This window comes from Entelurus aequoreus, linkage group LG10 (genome assembly GCF_033978785.1).
Source record: "Entelurus aequoreus isolate RoL-2023_Sb linkage group LG10, RoL_Eaeq_v1.1, whole genome shotgun sequence".
NCBI lineage: Eukaryota > Metazoa > Chordata > Actinopteri > Syngnathiformes > Syngnathidae > Entelurus > Entelurus aequoreus.
This window is the reverse complement of record NC_084740.1, coordinates 59,829,767-59,850,600: the sequence shown is the minus strand read 5'-3', so window position 1 is coordinate 59,850,600 and position 20,834 is coordinate 59,829,767. Positions and strand designations below refer to the sequence as shown.

General features: G+C 35.4%; 1 protein-coding gene and 1 long non-coding RNA gene across 5 annotated transcripts in view; one reads left to right on the top strand and one right to left on the bottom strand.

Annotated features, from left to right (window-relative positions):
* The window catches only part of tln2b (talin 2b), a 410,959-nt gene that overhangs the window by 298,670 nt on the left and 91,455 nt on the right, over window positions 1-20,834 (bottom strand). The window lies entirely within an intron of this gene.
* LOC133658848 (uncharacterized) lies at window positions 8,299-15,887 on the top strand. 2 transcript variants are annotated; one of them, XR_009827547.1, is made up of 4 exons: window positions 8,299-8,797; window positions 12,148-12,265; window positions 14,994-15,061; window positions 15,127-15,201. It is a non-coding gene; the product is annotated as an uncharacterized LOC133658848 (long non-coding RNA). The 2 variants fall into 2 exon arrangements; XR_009827546.1 differs by having other exon boundaries at window positions 14,994-15,887.

The following is a 20,834-nucleotide window of genomic DNA, read 5'->3' as shown; positions in this document are numbered from 1 at the left end:
ACACAACGGACGTGACGAGGTTGGGTAGAAGGTGGGGATCGAACCAGGAAACCCTCAGGTTGCTGGCACGGCTTCGAACCCAAAGTCCTCCCGCAGCAAGATCCCACACTCTGTCTGGCAGCATGCCAGGACACGCCCCCCCCCCGCCCGCACGCGCCGAGCACCTCACGCCCACGCTTCGCCGCAGCTGCAGGCTGTCAGCTATCAGCGCACCTGGCAGCAATCAGGAGGACAGCATAAAGACCAGTCGCTCCTTGGAACCTACGCCGGAACGTCGTTAACTCTCAGTAGCTTCCCTCTTGTTGTCCTCGCCCTTGTTCTCCGTGACTTTTTGTCCTTTTTGACTCATGTCCCTTGTCTCCCTCGCAGTACCCGACTGCCTCCCTCGATCTGTGACCCTTGCCTGGACTCGGACCTTGTCTCTTCTCTTCTGCCCTCGACCACCTGCCTGTCCCCGGACTTCCTTTGTGCCTCGCCCTCTTGGACTGACGAAGAATTCATCCATCACGCACGTACAACATCCTCTTGTATTATTTACATGGTTAATTTCACACTTAGTCCTTCAACCAACGCTTAGAGTAGCATACACCTCCCGGTGGTTCCCATAAACTGCCAAGATACCTGTGGAGGTGGGGGCGTGGCTATGGGCGTGGTCACCATGGCATCATCGAGTAATTTGCGTAATTTACTACAATGATGTGATTTTCTCTAAAAAGGCTCAAAAAATGTATAGTTACTAATTAATAATAACAGTTTTGTTTTAAACGTCCATCCATTTTACAATATAATTACAACACTTTATGTACATATTTATATACAGATTTGAACAATAAGTTATTCACTGAAATATATTTATTAATTGTGGTTCTTACAAAAAATATATCTAATAAAATGTAAAAGCTAAAATGTCTCTTAAAGCTCCGCCCCTTTAATAAGTGCATACTAAATAATTTAACTTTAGCCTACTACTACAACCATATTATTTACCAGCAACATAAAGTGAAACAGAGGCAAATGTGTCCTGCCACAGTCAGTAACAAATAAACAGAAAACAGTAGTAGTCAAATACAAATAAGGCAACAAGAGAAGTATCCTACACTTCGCTTTTGTAAAGTAAATCTGAACAGCCTATATGGGCATCTACATCAACTATATGATTTGCCTAAGAAGCTGGACAGGACCAAAAAAAAAAAAAAAAAAAAAAAATTTTTTTATTTGTGGCGGACGTAATTCTTTCGTGGCGGGCTATATCAGAGGTCCCCAACCACCGGGCCGGACCGATTGGTACCGGGCCGCACAAGAAATTAAAAAAAAAAACAAAACAAAAAAAAACAAACTTTTTTTTTTTAATGAAATCAACATAAAAAACACAATATATACATTATATATCAATATAGATCAATACAGTCTGCAGGGATACAGTCCGTAAGCAAACTTGATTGTATTAATTTATGTAAAAAAAAAAAATAAAAAATAAAAAAATTCTAAATACACCACCTCCCCACCGGTCCGTGGGACAAATTTTCAAGCGTTGACCGGTCCGCAGCTACAAAAAGGTTGGGGACCACTGAACTATATGATTTGCCTAAAAAGCTGGACAGGACAAAAGAAAAAAAAAAAAAAAAAATTTATTTTTATTTGTGGCGGACGTAATTCTTTTGTGGCGGGCCGCCACAAATAAATGAATGTGTGGGAAACACTGCCTCCCACACAATCATCAAAGGTTACAATAAACCTGGTAACCTGAGTTCCTTCGTGGTGTCGCCTCCTTCCACTCGTCACGTACATAACACTTTGCTCCACAGTAAGTCTTTGCTGTCGTCCAGCATTCTGCTTTTGTTTACTTTGTAGCCAGTTCAGTTTTAGTTTCGTTCTGCATAGCCTTCCCTAAGCTTCAATGCCTTTTCTTAGTTTAAGCATTAGACACCTTTTTACCTTTGTTTTTTGAGGGAGTTTGACCAATGTACTTCCTATTAGCGAGGGATGGAGACAGATCCGCCAAATAGCCGCTGCTTCTCCAGCAAAGAATTGTGCTGACTAAATGATTGATTGAGAAGTTTATTGACATTTTAAAGAATTGAATCCATGTAAGGCTTTAAAAAGATGGCACAAAAAGGCTTGTTTCCATTGTGGTGCACTCAGCTGGAGCCCTGATGATAAGAACCTCTGCTGCCTATACTTTCCCAACAATACTTCTTTCATTATTTATTAATGAATCTATACGGCCATTGCCTGTTGAGATTGTAGCGCCAATGCAAAACTGAATACATTTCCATCTTCAAGCACCGTAATGTAAGATTTCCCAGAGCAACAACATGCAATTAAACCAAAGAGAAATGACGTAAACCAGAACCCTTCCTGGCGAAAATCTAATTAAGTCATGTTGCGCAAGCGTGAGCAGTTTCTACTCTGCACAGCACGATGTCACGCAGGACCTTGTAGTCCATAATGAAGACGTGACGGACAAGGTCTAGCAAGATTTAGGCCCATCAAAGATGCAAGAACAAGCGTGCAAAAGTGAAGACATGCAATCAAAGTTGCTCAAATCTGATGACCTTGTTAAATATAAATATAATACTTTAATAATCTTATTTAACAAATTATTTAACAAACATTTTTTTTACAAGACGAGTGCAGGCTCATAACTTGAGAGGCTTTGGATATTTCGCATTGCCGAGAGCTCAAACCACTCCTACACGTTTTTGTGTGTTTGTATGAGGAGTAAAACTATGTTTTTGTGTGTCTGTATGCAGAGTAAAACTATGTTTTTGTTTGTCTGTATGCGGACTAAAACTATTTTTTTGTGTGTCTGTATGCGGACTAAAACTATGTTTTTGTGTGTCTGTATACGGACTAAAACTATGTTTTTGTGTGTCTATATGCGGACTAAAACTATGTTTTTGTGTGTCTGTATGCGGACTAAAACTATGTTTTTGTGTGTCTGTATGTGGAGTTAAACTATGTTTTTGTGTGTCTGTATACGGACTAAAACTATGTTTTTGTGTGTCTGTATGCGGACTAAAACTATGTTTTTGTGTGTCTGTATGCGGACTAAAACTATGTTTTTGTGTGTCTGTATGCGGACTAAAACTATGTTTTTGTGTGTCTGTATGCGGAGTTAAACTATGTTTTTGTGTGTCTGTATGCGGAGTAAAACTATGTTTTTGTGTGTCTGTATGCGGACTAAAACTATGTTTTTGTGTGTCTGTATGCAGAGTTAAACTATGTTTTTGTGTGTTTGTATGCGGAGTTAAACTATGTTTTTGTGTGTCTGTATGCGGAGTTAAACTATGTTTTTGTGTGTCTGTATGCAGAGTTAAACTATGTTTTTGTGTGTTTGTATGCGGAGTTAAACTATGTTTTTGTGTGTCTGTATGCGGAGCTAAACTATGTTTTTGTGTGTCTGTATGCTGAGTTAAACTATGTTTTTGTGTGTCTGTATGCAGAGTTAAACTATGTTTTTGTGTGTCTGTATGCAGAGTTAAACTATGTTTTTATGTGTCTGTATGCGGACAAAAACTATGTTTTTGTGTGTCTGTATGCAGAGTTAAACTATGTTTTTGTGTGTCTGTATGCGGAGTTAAACTATGTTTTTGTGTGTCTGTATGCGGACTAAAACTATGTTTTTGTGTGTCTGTATGCGGACTAAAACTATGTTTTTGTGAGTCTGTATGCGGACTAAAACTATGTTTTTGTGTGTCTGTATGCGGAGTTAAACTATGTTTTTGTGTGTCTGTATGCGGACTAAAACTATGTTTTTGTGTGTCTGTATGCGGAGTAAAACTATGTTTTTGTGTGTCTGTATGCGGACTAAAACTATGTTTTTGTGTGTCTGTATGCGGAGTTAAACTATGTTTTTGTGTGTCTGTATGCGGAGTTAAACTATGTTTTTGTGTGTCTGTATGCGGAGTTAAACTATGTTTTTGTGTGTCTGTATGCGGAGTAAAACTATGTTTTTGTGTGTCTGTATGCGGACTAAAACTATGTTTTTGTGTGTGTATGCAGAGTCAAACTATGTTTTTGTGTGTCTGTATGTGGAGTTAAACTATGTTTTTGTGTGTCTGTATGCGGACTAAAAATATGTTTTTGTGTGTCTGTATGCGGAGTAAAACTATGTTTTTGTGTGTCTGTATGCGGACTAAAACTATGTTTTTGTGTGTCTGTATGCGGAGTTAAACTATGTTTTTGTGTGTCTGTATGCGGAGTTAAACTATGTTTTTGTGTGTCTGTATGCGGAGTTAAACTATGTTTTTGTGTGTCTGTATGCGGAGTTAAACTATGTTTTTGTGTGTCTGTATGCGAACTAAAACTATGTTTTTGTGTGTCTGTATGCAGAGTAAAACTATGTTTTTGTGTGTCTGTATGCGGACTAAAATTATGTTTTTGTGTGTCTGTATGCGGACTAAAACTATGTTTTTGTGTATCTGTATGTGGAGTTAAACTATGTTTTTGTGTGTCTGTATGCGGAGTAAAACTATGTTTTTGTGTGTCTGTATGCGGACTAAAACTAAGTTTTTGTGTGTCTGTATGCGGACTAAAACTATGTTTTTGTGTGTCTGTATGCGGAGTTAAACTATAATTTTGTGTGTCTGTATGCAGACTAAAACTATGTTTTTGCGTGTCTGTATGCGGACTAAAACTATGTTTTTGTGTGTCTGTATGCGGACTAAAACTATCTTTTGTGTGTCTGTATGCGGACTAAAACTATGTTTTTGTGTGTCTGTATGCGGAGCAAAACTATGTTTTTGTGTGTCTGTATGCGGAGTAAAACTATGTTTTTGTGTGTCTGTATGCGGAGTAAAACTATGTTTTTATGTGTCTGTATGCGGACTAAAACTATGTTTTTGTGTGTCTGTATGCGGACTAAAACTATGTTTTTATGTGTCTGTATGCGGACTAAAACTATGTTTTTGTGTGTCTATATGCGGACTAAAACTATGTTTTTGTGTGTCTGTATGCGGACTAAAACTATGTTTTTGTGTGTCTGTATGCGGACTAAAACTATGTTTTTGTGTGTCTGTATGCGGACTAAAACTATGTTTTTGTGTGTCTGTATGCGGAGTTAAACTATGTTTTTCTGTGTCTGTATGCGGAGTTAAACTATGTTTTTGTGTGTCTGTATGCGGACTAAAACTATGTTTTTGTGTGTCTGTATGAAGACTAAAACTATGTTTTTGTGTGTCTGTATGCGGACTAAAACTATGTTTTTGTGTGTCTGTATGCGGAGTTAAACTATGTTTGTGTGTGTCTGTATGCGGACTAAAACTATGTTTGTGTGTGTCTGTATGCGGACTAAAACTATGGAACAAACTGGACTTACAACACAAGCAATGCTAAACTATTAATCCATTTAAACTATTATACAAACATGGGGTCTAGTTCAAATATAGAGATGAGGGTCTTTAAATTGTACTCTGACTCATAGTGTTAACATGTGCTCAATGTTTCCTTGCCATTGTTGCTATGTTGTCTATTACCATTGTTGGTATGTTGTCTATTACCATTGTTGCTATGTTGTCTATTACTATTGTTGCTATGTTGTCTATAACCATTGTTGCTATATTGTCTATTACCATTATTGCTATGTTGTCTATTACCATTGTTGCTATGTTGTCTATTACCATTGTTGCTATGTTGTCTATTACCATTGTTGCTATGTTGTCTATTACCATTGTTGCTATATTGTCTATTACCATTATTGTTATGTTGTCTATTACCATTGTTGCTATGTTGTCTATTACCATTGTTGCTATGTTGTCTATTACCATTGTTGCTATGTTGTCTATTACCATTGTTGCTATGTTGTCTATTAATATTGTTGCTATGTTGTCTATAACCATTGTTGCTATATTGTCTATTACCATTATTGATATGTTGTCTATTACCATTGTTGCTATGTTGTCTATTACCATTGTTGCTATGTTGTCTATTACCATTGTTGCTATGTTGTCTATTACTATTGTTGCTATGTTGTCTATAACCATTGTTGCTATATTGTCTATTACCATTGTTGCTATGTTGTCTATTACCATTGTTGCTATGTTGTCCATTACCATTATTGCTATGTTGTCTATTACCATTGTTGCTATGTTGTCTATTACCATTGTTGCTATGTTGTCTATTATCATTGTTGCTATGTTGTCTATTACCATTGTTGCTATATTGTCTATTACCATTTTTGCTATGTTGTCTATTACCATTGTTGCTATGTTGTCTATTACCATTGGTGCTATGTTGTCTATTACCATTGTTGCTATGTTGTCTATTACCATTGTTGCTATATTGTCTATTACCATTGTTGCTATGTTGTCTATTACCATTGTTGCTATGTTGTCTATTACCATTGTTGCTATACTGTCCATTACCATTGTTGCTATGTTGTCTATTACCATTGGTGCTATGTTGTCTATTACCATTATTGCTATGTTGTCTATTACCATTGTTGCTATGTTGTCTATTACCATTGTTGCTATGTTGTCTATTACCATTGTTGCTATGTTGTCTATTACCATTGTTGCTATGTTGTCTATTACCATTGTTGCTATGTTGTCTATTACCATTGTTGCTATATTGTCTATTACCATTGTTGCTATGTTGTCTATTACCATTGTTGCTATGTTGTCTATTACCATTGTTGCTATACTGTCCATTACCATTGTTGCTATGTTGTCTATTACCATTGGTGCTATGTTGTCTATTACCATTATTGCTATGTTGTCTATTACCATTGTTGCTATGTTGTCTATTACCATTGTTGCTATGTTGTCTATTCCCATTATTGCTATGTTGTCTATTACCATTGTTGCTATGTTGTCTATTACCATTGTTGCTATGTTGTCTATTACTATTGTTGCTAGGTTGTCTATAACCATTGTTGCTATATTGTCTATTACCATTGTTGCTATGTTGTCTATTACCATTGTTGCTATGTTGTCCATTACCATTGTTGCTATGTTGTCTATTACCATTATTGCTATGTTGTCTATTACCATTGTTGCTATGTTGTCTATTACCATTGTTGCTATGTTGTCTATTACCATTGTTGCTATATTGTCTATTACCATTGTTGCTATGTTGTCTATTACCATTGTTGCTATGTTGTCCATTACCATTGTTGCTATATTGTCTATTACCATTGTTGCTATGTTGACTATTACCATTGTTGCTATACTGTCCATTACTATTGTTGCTATGTTGACTATTACCATTGGTGCTATGTTGTCTATTACCATTGTTGCTATGTTGTCTATTACCATTGTTGCTATATTGTCTATTACCATTGTTGCTATGTTGTCTATTACCAGTTTTGCTATACTGTCCATTACCATTGTTGCTATGTTGTCTATTACCATTGGTGCTATGTTGTCTATTACCATTATTGCTATGTTGTCTATTACCATTGTTGCTATGTTGTCTATTACCATTGTTGCTATGTTGTCTATTACCATTATTGCTATGTTGTCTATTACCATTGTTGCTATGTTGTCTATTACCATTGTTGCTATGTTGTCTATTACCATTGTTGCTATATTGTCTTTTACCATTGTTGCTATGTTGTCTATTACCATTGTTGCTATGTTGTCTATTACCATTGTTGCTATACTGTCCATTACCATTGTTGCTATGTTGTCTATTACCATTGGTGCTATGTTGTCTATTACCATTATTGCTATGTTGTCTATTACCTTTGTTGCTATGTTGTCTATTACCATTGTTGCTATGTTGTCTATTACCATTATTGCTATGTTGTCTATTACCATTGTTGCTATGTTGTCTATTACCATTGTTGCTATATTGTCTATTACCATTGTTGCTATGTTGTCTATTACCATTGTTGCTATTTTGCCCATTACCATTGTTGCTGTATTGTCTATTACCATTGTTGCTATGTTGTCTATTACCATTGTTGCTATGTTGTCTATTACCATTGTTGCTATGTTGTCTATTACCATTGTTGCTATGTTGTCTATTACCATTGTTGCTGTATTGTCTATTACCATTGTTGCTATATTGTCTATTACCATTGTTGCTATGTTGTCTATTACCATTGTTGCTATGTTGTCTATTACCATTGGTGCTATGTTGTCTATTACCATTGTTGCTATGTTGTCTATTACCATTGTTGCTATGTTGTCTATTACCATTGTTGCTATATTGTCTATTACCATTGTTGCTATGTTGTCTATTATCATTGTTGCTATGTTGTCTATTACCATTGTTGCTGTATTGTCTATTACCATTGTTTCTATATTTTCTATTACCATTGTTGCTATGTTGTCTATTACTGTAGTAGAATTTCTGACCTTTGACCTATAGTTCATGTCTGTCAAAAATGTATGCTCATTTTGATTTCTCTTCCTCTTCTGTGGGACAAAAGTGAACTTTAAGTCGTGCCAACCTGTCTAACTGAATGTGTTGACTGTCTAAAAGATTCGAGTTGTTATGGAACAGATAGGGAAAACAAAATAAGACATTGACGCACTAACAAGAGAGATAAGAAAGGGATAAAGCCAAACGAAGACAGTGTTTTGGGCACCATCTTCTTTTCCTTGGTGACGGGCGCGCCCGGGGGGGAAACTTTCTGTGTGCTAGACAACTCAACCCAACCATTGTACCATTTGATTATGAGTAAAATAAAACTCTTGTGTTAAATCTACTTTGGTTCTCATTGACAACCTGGACTTTCCACTACAAAATTGGCGTCACGAACTAGGATGGTCCAGAACTCTGCAAGTCAACATCCGATCCGGCTTCTCTCTCAGGCAGACAACGCTTGCACGCGCGCATCTAATAAAAGGTAAGCTATTTTGCTTATTGTGTAAAAGTTGTCTGTCTGAAGAGAAACGGGATCGGTAAGATAAAAACTGAAATTTTTTTTCATAAAAGATAGTTCTCCAAAAACAACCTAGACTGAGGCATGTGTTGGTTGGTTTGAGTTGTATTATATGTGATCATTTGTCTGTGTGTTTGTTGAAAACTTGTAATCTCTTGTTTTTAACAAATGGGGATTGTTGATAGAATTTTGGTGGTTTGGAGTGCAGAAGCATAGACGATGTGAGACGAAAAATTTCTTTGCAAGTACATGGTTAGCCGGAGTTGGACACAGCGAAATTTAAGGCAAGGTTGGCTAAACTGATGTGACATTTGGCCCACACAAATTTATGACGTCTATGAAGGTCCTACGTATCTGTCTATGTGGAAGCTGCAGCCGGGTAAAAAGCCTGATATAAGGTGATCGTTCAGTGACTCCGGTAAAGGAGTTTAACTGAGCCAAGTTGTCACGAATTTGGACATTTGCTGCAGTATAGATGGATAGAGTAAGGGCTCCATATGGTAGAGCCTTGGTGAAACTATATGGACTGACCAGACACGATGTACTGTAGAAATTGAAGGGTGATTCCTGGAAATTCTACAGCGCCTTAGGCTGTTATCCGTGTTGGTCAGGAAGGAAAAGCAGGATTTGCTCCGCTGAATGGGTTAATCGCCATTATATGAGTAAGAATGACCTGCGTGTGTGTGTTATGAGACGGCCGATTCCACAAAAGCACGCGTGCATTAGTTGTTTATATTGGTCCGGACCAGGGGGGAGTGTTTTGTGGGATAAAAATGTGTGTTTTTAAATTTATATATATATATCTGCGTATTTTAATAACTTTTGTGTAGCACCTGGTTTCTTATCTGTTTTAATTCTCCCTCATGCTTTTGTGAGAGTTCCCTAACGCTTTTTTCGCACCCACGCTGATCTGCAAGAGCTGGGAAATTGTTGGTTATGTGTGTGCGTGTGAGAAAATAGACAAAGTTATGTACAGAAAACACATGAGTGAATGATCCATCCATATAATTATTTTCTTTCGCTTATCAAGAGGTTGGATCGCGGAGGCAGCAGCCTAAGCAGGGAGGCTCCCCCTCGTGGGCGCTGCGAGCTAATTCCAGTCATTTGAATTTGTTTTTAACTATACTGGTGATTGTGACTGTGCGATATTACAGTTGTTTTAATTTACCAGCTCTTGCTCGCTGGTAAATTCTCTGTGTGTGAGTGACTGTGTGACGCATATAAAAAAAAAAGAGCTGGGAGACATTTTGAGATAAGAGTGTGTGCGTGTGACGAGGCTGTGTGAATGACAGCTGCGTGAGGCATTAGTTCGAAGAGGAGTGACACATAGCATTGAGCTAGGTTAGCATTGTGTTAGCATAGCATTGAGCTAGGTTAGCATTGTGTTAGCATAGCATTGAGCTAGGTTAGCATTGTGTTAGCATAGCATTGGGCTAGGTTAGCAAAAGTTTGCTTACTGAGGCATAGTAAGGCTAGGTTAGCATCTAGCTTGGCATTACTAAGTGTGGTTGAACAGTTATTCTCGGTCTGTAGAGTGTGCTAATAGTAGGTGCTGGCTAAGTCCAGTAAAATAATAGATATATGGAAAATTACACGTTTAAATATCAATAAATAAATACGGATTGTGGGACATTGAAACATTGTTTAATTCATCATTCATTTATATGTCTAGTATACTTTTTTTTTTTGGTACAGCCTTGTTGCTTATCTGATCCATCCAGTTTCTGTGTGGAAGTTGAGACAAACACACACGCACGAACATCATAGATTAGGACACACTGTAACTTTGAATTAATAGTTATACAACAAATAAATTAATAATATTGAATTTAAATTTGATAAAGATAAATTGATTATACATTGACATTTTATTTTTTTAGGAATAAACACACAATAAAATAAAAGTTAAATTAATATTCTAATACATCTAAGGGCATCTGTGAAAACATAGAGTCTGAAGAAGTACAGATAAGAGCCACTCAGCGCCATTGTCAAAACAAAACGTAGAGAAGCGTTAAACAAATTCTAATCAGAAGGAAGACAGACCAAAATATGAGAACTTAAGTAAACAGACAGCAAGTAAACCAGAAATAATAATGTAAATAAATAACAAAGAAAGCAAATTTTTATGTGACATTGGTGCATGTAGAATTACAAATAGAGAATAAAACTAAATGGAAATAACTGTCTGCAAGATGAGCATGACGTCATGAATTGTGCTCGGGTTAGTAATAGATAGATAGACAGATAAAACGTTATTGATTCCTTCAGGAGAGTTCCCTTTGGAAGAAGAACTAAAAAGTAAACAGTAACTAATAAGGGTATAAATGGAAACAAAATAGATTCTATTAAAAGAGAAACTAGGCATTAACGACCATGATATAAAAAAAAGTATTGCACTGTTATTGTTTTGCATTCCCTGTCATTATAGCCCCCCAAAGAGGAGTTGTACAGTGTAATGATGTATGAGACAAAGGATTTTTCATAGGCTAAACCAGTAGTTCTCAAATGAGGGTATGGTGTTTCCGCCCGGACAAAAAAGGGAGGTACTCGAAGGTATGCCAAGGGGTACCTGAGATTTTAAATATTTTAAAATGCAGACAATAAAAATAAACACAGTACGGACGTTAAAAGTTAAAAGATTAAAAGATTTAGCTGAAAGATAAGGAGAAACGTGAATAAAAACATTCCTTTGTTTTGGAGAGTATCACGCACAGCAGGAGGTCAGAGTGCAAGCATGACAGCTTGCTCGCGCCTACTGATAGACAAATGATAGTTTAAATTAACTTATAGATAATCTTTAAGTGAATTAAAAGGGTACTTAAATACACATGAAGTAGTACGTATAATCTTTGAATTAAGGTTTTTGATTAGCAATTAATGGGATAGTTAAGACTGTAATTTTAAAACGTGATATGCAAATTGAACTAACCGAGAGGATATGAAAACGATGGGTGTACATGTTTTGAGTTCCAAATTCTGGAGGAAAAAACCTCAACAAAACGTAAAACCATACAGACGGACTTGGGTGATAGCCACGGTTGTGCTAGGTCAAGCGAGGGTGGAAAGGATGTGCAGCCGGGGGACTGCCAATCTGAACAAGACAAGCTCCAAAGTTGTAGCCAGAACATGCTCACAAAAAATACAGGTGTGACAGCAGGACGAACAGCAGGATACAAACAGACCCCTGCTGGACATAAGTGTCAACGGACAATGTTCAACACAATCTTTGAAGCATTCCTTTGTGGTCAACCTGCACACACCTTGAAATGACCTGCTTACGAACTGTGCCCTGACAATTCAATACCGCACAGAAGGAACTTCCTGATGTTGCCTGACAGCACGACATCAGCTGACAACTACTGGGGACGCCTCCCAGGAATGAGTGGAAGACGGGGACTGCTCCAACTGTCCTAGCACTGGCTGACGGAGGTGCGTCCGTGTGTCCTGCCACCCAAACCGCCAAAGTGTATGATCACCAATTAGACGACTCATAATAGGAGCCTTTTGACTCTTATATATGGTGGGACTCAAGGTATGGCCGCTCATGTGAACTATCCTTAAAACAATTAGAATGGTATAAGATGGACAACTAATGACCCACATTGTTCCTTTGCTCTCTGTCCTGCCTACGAAACAAAAAATTTTTTTAGGTCAAATGATAAAACAGGGCGTAGCTGCCGCTGATTGAACCGATACGCAAATCAATTATCTCGGTTGTCTGTTAAAAACATAGCTATTGGTTGCAATTTGGACATTTCTGCTGTAGGCTACAAAGAGCTAGCAGCTACACAACAGCTGAGCTAAAACAAAATTCAAGCATATCAAATATTTATAGTTGTTTATTACATACACAAAGTCGCAGAGAGACAGAAGTCTGTAGAAAGTATTCAGTAACAAACGTGTCCGCATTAATAAACTTTCTACCACAGGAAATATACTGAACAAATACAGCAGTTACTGTCAGACTCTAATCCGGATTACCGTGTCTATCAGAGACATGGTTAAAACCCACAACACCTTTACGTTCTAATTAATGTCCCGGGGGACAAGATTACAGAAAAGACAGATCGAGTGACAAAGGGGGGAGGAATTATGATTTATGAAAGGGAAAAGATTAAAAGTAGATCAATTTGAGTATGTTGAAATTAAAATCACATTTTCCTCAGAAATGTATTTCAAGGTAATTGTAGTATACCGACCGACCACAGCTAAAGACATTTTTCTTGATTCATTTTCAGACATCCTCAAACAGCATAGTATGACAGAAGTAACGTCATGGAGGACGTTAATCTGGACTGGTTAAATAAAACACGTAGAAAGAAACTTAAGGATATTATAAACGGCTTCTACATAATACAAATGAAAGCAGCCCTACTAGAATTACAATTGGATGACAAAAATTAAAGAGAACATCTGTAAATAAACGAATACAAAACCAGAAAGAAGAGTGTTAAAATAAAAATACCATTGGATTCTAATAAAGACATGAGGACTCAGCTCTCATAAGAGCAATTAAAAAACAGGTCTAAATACAGATCGTATGATTTAAAAGTTTGGAGGAACAAAAGTTACAATGTTTATGCGGAAGTCTAAGGCTGACTTTTACTTAGAATTAATTAAAGCTGCAAAAAGGAACAATAGAGAGTTATGGAAAACCAGATACAAACTTACGGAAAGAGAGCAAACAAGAAACAACACTATAACATTAAATATCAATGGCGCTACAATCGCAGACAGTCTGGACATAAGTAATAATTTTAATGAACATTTCATCAGTCTGTACAAACCCTGAATAAAAATCCCTCAAAATCAGTGCAAATAATTGTCATTTATTCAGGATGGACTAATTTTAGAATTAACAAATGAAACAAAGTTAAACAAAATCTTCACTGCATTATCAGACTCACGATCTAGAGATATATATATGGGTTGGACACTATCTTCCTAAAAACATATAAGGATTGTATTATTGCTCGTATAACAACGATTGATAAATAAATCAATAACGGAAAACACTTTCCCTACCACGTCGAGAAACTGCTACTATGATTAAATCCATAAAGCAGGAAATAAAGAAGACCAGAACATGTACAGACCAATTAGCTTTCTCCATGTTATAACAAAAGGAATAGAACATTTGAAATTAAAAAGTGGCTTTGGAGCAATCAAGGCTGCTCAGACGGTCACTAAGAGGGGCATTATGTTGACACATCAATTTAATGAGTATTATATTTATCTATCAGAGCATTTTTGTTGTAAATTGTGAGGTATGGCTGTTAAAATCTTGGTTGTTTTTACGAATGATGACAGATGTGAACAAGAGCATGTATTGTCTTTGTGTGATGATGTAAATAAGGTGTGGTTGTATTGTATGGTAAGCATGTGTCCATGAAGGGGCATTTGGTGACTTTTCTTATAATTGAATACATGCTACAGTATGATTATTTTTGATTAATTATTGATTATTATGAATGTATATATTTATTATGATTAATTAGTGTCATAATTTTAGTGCTTGATTTGTGGATCCCTTTAATTTAGGTAGCCAGGGACTACAGATGGAAAGTAGCTATTTAGATATAATCTGGTACAGAACATATCTGTTTCTGAACTTAATGTTTCTGTGCATTGTCCCATCATAGATAAACTAAATTAAATACAACTATTTAGTGAATTATTGAGGCCACAATAATTCACTAGGTGTTGTAAAATATCAAAGTACTATTGCAAAAGCGAACAGTGACCTCAAACATGACCTGTCCTCCGCCTCTGTTCTTGCTGCACTTGACAATCAGCTGCCTTTTCTTTTTCTTGGATGTTTCTGAAACTACTAATACTACTACTACTATTACTATTACTGCGACTAACACTGTCCCTGTGAGAGGGACAGAGGGGGGAGGTGAGTTTGGATTGGGTCAAGTTTGAGCGTGTTGAGGTTTTATTTAATCGATATGATCAATCCGATACAAGGATAAAGGAACGTAATGATTTAGATTGACAATTGCAGTGGTTGGCGAGGGCAGCCCCAACCTCAAAGGAGGGTGCCAATTCAGTAATTAAATGCTTTGTGAATGATCTAATATCCCGACATGGTTTCCCCAAAAAGATTAGGTCAAACAACGGCACCTATTTTAAGAAAACAGGTTATCATCTTCAGTCACAAGATCAGCACTTCTCAGGACCAGCAGCTTCCTAGGAAGGTGGAAAGACCATGAGACCAAAATGGTAAGTTTGCAAAATGTAGAATATTGTGTGCCAGTTCCTCTGTGCAGATTTGAGGATGAAAGCAGCCACTCCAGATTCCCTTGCACTCGCTAAGAGGGGCACGGTCAAAGCCAATCCAGGACCAACACCCGATACCCGACTGGAAGGAACCGAGAGGAGAGACAACACCTTGCCAGCGATGACGAGAACAACTAACGTAGCCAGGAACGATGCGTCCATCGGGACTCCAGCAGCCCTGGAAGGAGGTGTCGGGAGTGCCGAAGCGGCGAGGAGGCGTTGAAGCAAGCCGAGGGCCTGGACCAAAGCCCCAACGCCCCATACTTTGCCCCGCCTTCCCCAAAGCCCCATACTTTTCCCCAATTTCGGCCAGCACGGACATGCCATTAAACAGTCTGCCCAATGGACTGAACCACACCCCAAGAAGAGACAGAGACAGACTGTTTGAGTGGATCTCTTTCTTCACCAAGGCAGCCAAAAGCCCAACGAGGTGTCGGCAGGCCACCAGCCTGAGGCACCACCGAGCCATCTATACGAGCACTAATCGAACATGGACTCATACGAAATTCAGTTGTGTGTACAAAATCAATTGGTAACTACATTCATTGCAAATGCCGGGAAAAATAATAATGCAACAGCTTACAGTCATAAGTCTATATTAATTCTAAACCAGATCTTGTTTGATTCATTATTAATGTGAAAATACATCTTGAATAAGCATATATATATTCATCTAATTATGTTCATGATCAAAGTATTTTGTTATTACGTTACTAACTCAAAGGGTAGGCCACTAATTGTGTTCTGTGAGATGGTTTTACTGCAGGCTGGTAACAGCGATCGCCAGAGGTGGGACCAAGTCATTGCTTTGCAAGTCACAAGTAAGTCTCAAGTCTTTGCCCTCAAGTCTCGAGTCAAGTCCCGAGTCAAGACAGGCAAGTCCCGAGTCAAGTCCAAAGTCAAGACTGGAAAGTCTCAAGTCAAGTCACAAGTCCTGCATTTTGAGTTTCGAGTCCTTTCAAGTCCTTTTAACCACAGACTAATATTTTTACACAGATTGTGTATGCTTTTAAACCGCTGTATTTATTTATTAAAACAAGTGCATTTGAAATAGCAGGAAAAAAAATAGTACTGACATTGCAATTCATAATAGCACTATTAACCAGTCATTTTAATAGTTTAAACAATTTTAAACATTTAACTCATTCCTTTACAGAATAAACACATTTGCAAAAACAAGTGCAACTGTACTTATTTGTACAAAAGTGTTAACATTGTATTTCCATGGCATATTGCATTGTAACTAGTTCCACAGCAGTTTCTATTCTGTTCTTACCTTATCTCATTGATCTCATCTCATACTGTATGTGTGTTGATGTGTGTGTACACATGAAAAACATAACAAATACATGAACATAACAATGAACAGAGTTGTACTTTTTAGATGTCAGGGCCCTATGCAATATGTACACATATTCTTAATATAGTATATATTTTAACTGACCTTTATTTGACTATGTTTGTCTTTTTGTAGGTGGCTAAAATACGCGGTGCTGCTGACCGCCGTCTAACGTTATGTTACTGTGTGTGATACATTGACTAACGTAACGTTAAGTGTAGGTACCTCATGCAACCCTGCTTAAAAAAATCACTTGACAAAAAGTATGAATAAGGAAGCAAACTGCAGTGGACGCAACATATTGCTGTGTTTGAAATGATGTTATAACCATAGACATCTTATAAGTAGACGCAGTATTGGTTGCTGTAACGCGAGCAAATTGCATCTTGAAGTGATGATGAGGAGCCGGCGAGCAGCCTAAACTGACAGTTGACAGGTAGAAAACAAAGATGCCGGGCTGGTGTTCAGCGTTTTCCTGCTCAAATGAGCGGACTGTTGAAAATAGGAATCGGGGGATTACTTTTCACAAGTAAGATTTAACATTAATGTACTTTTGGTTGTATTTTATGAAAATAACATTAATACCACAGAGTTAAGAAGGAGCAAAGATCTTCAATATTTGTATGTGAAAATCACAAACAAATCTTCTGGGGGAGGATGACGCCCCTACAGGGGTTTGGTTTACAAACTTTCAGCCCCACCTAAAACAAAATTCACCAGCCGCCACTGATTATGATGCATTCTCATTTTAGGCAAAATATAAGACAATACTTTCTTAACAGTATAATTGTAACCAGGAATAAGTCTTCAAGTAACAATATTCAAATACTAACATTGTTGGGTAAGACAGCATTTGGTTTTATTCTGAATCCAGTGAAACAGATTGGTGGTTTTAGCTGATATAAAGACTTTCAGGTGTTTATATATGTTTAAGTATTTGGCAGACGCTTTTATCCAAAGCGACATACATAAAAAATACATATATAACAATCACTGTAAACATTATCATTTAAGGGAAGAATGTAATACAAAATATCAATACAAAGTGTCAAGACAGAATAAACTCTCTGCTGCTGCAGCAACAGAGATACAGTCTATAAGATATATAGATATCTAATGTATTCATACATTGTTTATGTAGGATATACGCATGTATATATAACGTAATTATATTGTTTCTTCAACTTAAAAATAGCTGACCGTTTTTTTCCCCCTTCTCTGGGCTTATATTCCCAGTTTTGATCTCGGACGTCTGGTCACTTATAGCATATAAGAATATTCTATTACTGTTAAGCAAACTATGAATAATAAAACATGTGTCCGTTATCATAGCTACACGTATGACAAAAAAGCGCGTGAAAATCAGTGGTATTCAGTGAGGTAAAATGAATTAAATGCGTTGACAGTTCATTGCTCCTGCCAAATGAATTGCACTGAGTGGAGCGGATCACCACTCCAAGATGGCGGCCCCGCGTCTCGTCTGCGCCAGTAAGCAGTAGCGCTCGATGCTGTGTACCCTTATAAGATGTCTATGGTTATGACGTTAGCAGTGAGTTTACAGCCTCACTGATTTAACTACACAGCAAATAAAAGTCATGTTACTTAGCCAATAAACGTTATCTTACATTAAAAACTTACCCTTCTTTGTGCAACTTCAAATGTCGAACGAAGTTGGAAGTTGTTGCGTCTCCGTCTGTAATATTCCAACTGTGTGATTTGCATACGGCAATTCGTTTTTTGTTGACCAAGTCGTAGTTTTTATACCCGAACGAAACCAACTTTGGTATAAATCTTTCTCACTGGCGCATTGTTTGACAACTCTTGTTCATTTGTTGTCCTGCAATTTGATTGGCTGAATGCTGTGTGATGAAAACAATGTAGATCTAATGTAATTGGCTGTTGTACTGAGAGCACACCAGCTGACACGCAGCACACACGCTGATAGACAGACACGTATAAAATGAAAGATACGGAGCGCTCCCAAATAACTTTTTAAACTTTAGGTTTTGGGGAAAGTAGCAAGTCATGTCAAGTCAAAAGGCTCAAGTCCAAGTGAAGTCACAAGTCATTGATGTTAAAGTCTAAGTCGAGTTGCAAGTCTCTTTACATTTTGTCAAGTCGAGTCTAAAGTCATCAAATTCATGACTCGAGTCTGACTCGAGTCCAAGTCATGTGACTCGAGTCCACACCTCTGGCGATCGCTCTGAAGGAGGGTCCTCGTATAAAAACATTGAGGTTTTTGCCTCTATCTGCGGTAGAGATTTAATTTAGTGGTCTATATCAGAAATTGTTTTGGTCCAGGGTCTTAAGACCCTGGAAGGCGGGTATGTAGTAGAATTTCTGACCTTTGACCTATAGTTCATGTCTGTCAAAAATGTATGCTCATTTTGATTTCTCTTCCTCTTCTGTGGGACAAAAGTGAACTTTAAGTCGTGCCAACCTGTCTAACTGAATGTGTTGACTGTCTGAAAGATTCGAGTTGTTATGGAACAGATAGGGAAAACAAAATAAGACATTGACGCACTAACAAGAGAGATAAGAAAGGGATAAAGCCAAACGAAGACAGTGTTTTGGGCACCATCTTCTTTTCCTTGGTGACGGGCGCGCCCGGGGGGGAAACTTTCTGTGTGCTAGACAACTCAACCCAACCATTGTACCATTTGATTATGAGTAAAATAAAACTCTTGTGTTAAATCTACTTTGGTTCTCATTGACAACCTGGACTTTCCACTACATTACCATTGTTGCTATGTTGTCTATTACCATTGTTGCTATGTTGTCTATTACCATTGTTGCTATATTGTCTATTACCATTGTTGCTATGTTGTCTATTACCATTGGTGCTATGTTGTCTATTACCATTGTTGCTATGTTGTCTATTACCATTGTCTATTACCCTCCAAACTTAGCAGTTCTAGACCTGACAATGTTGTTTATGTGCTGTATCGTCAATGTTTATTTTGATTCGTGGCTGTCAACGACCACGTGTGTAACGCACCTGGATTTGTTTACTTTTTTTGTAAAGGTTGAACATAAGTCGCAGATGTAAACAATAATGGAATGAAAATTGCATGGTGTTGTATATATTTGTTTGTACACAACTTTACTCAAGTTTACTACAAGTTAGGTCATACACAATATGATACCGTCTATTTCAATTTATTGACATTTGATTATTTGCATATCATATAATTGTGTGTGTGAATATATATATATATATATATATATATATATATATATATATATATATATATATATATATATATATATATATATATATATATATATATATATATATATATATATATATATATATATACATATATATATATATATATATATATATATACATATATATATATATATATATATATATATATATATATATATATATATATATATATATATATATGTATATGTATTTTTAAATATACATATATATATATATATATATATATATATATATATATATATATATATAAATAAATAAATTAATACATATATATATTTATTTATATATACATATATATATAAATAAATAAATAAATAAATAAATATATATATATATACATTTATCTATTTATATATATATGTATTTTTATATATACATATATATATATAAATTTAAAAAAAATATATATATACATTTTTTTTTATATATATATATATATATTTATATATTAAAAAAAAAACATATATATATATATATATTTTAAAAAAAAATATATATATATATATATATTTTTTAATATATAAATTATATATATATACATATATATATACATATATATATATATATAAAAAATATATATGTATATTTTTATTTATATATATATATATATATGTATATATAAAAATATACAGATGTATATTTATATATTAAAAAAAAATATATATATATATATTTTTTTTTTAATATATAAATATATATATATATATATATATACATATATATATATATATATATATATATATATATATATATACATATATATATATTTTATTTATTTATATATATATATGTATATATAAAAATACATATATATATATATATATATAAATAGATAAATGTTTATATATATTTATTTATTTATTTATAAATATATATATATATATTTATAAATATATATATATATATATATATATTTATAAATATATATATATATATATATATATATATATATATATATATATATATATATACATATATATATATATATATATATATATATATATATATATATATATATATATATATATATACATATATATACATATATATATATATATATATATATATATATATATATATATATATATATATATATATATATATATATATATATATATATATATATATATATATATATATATATA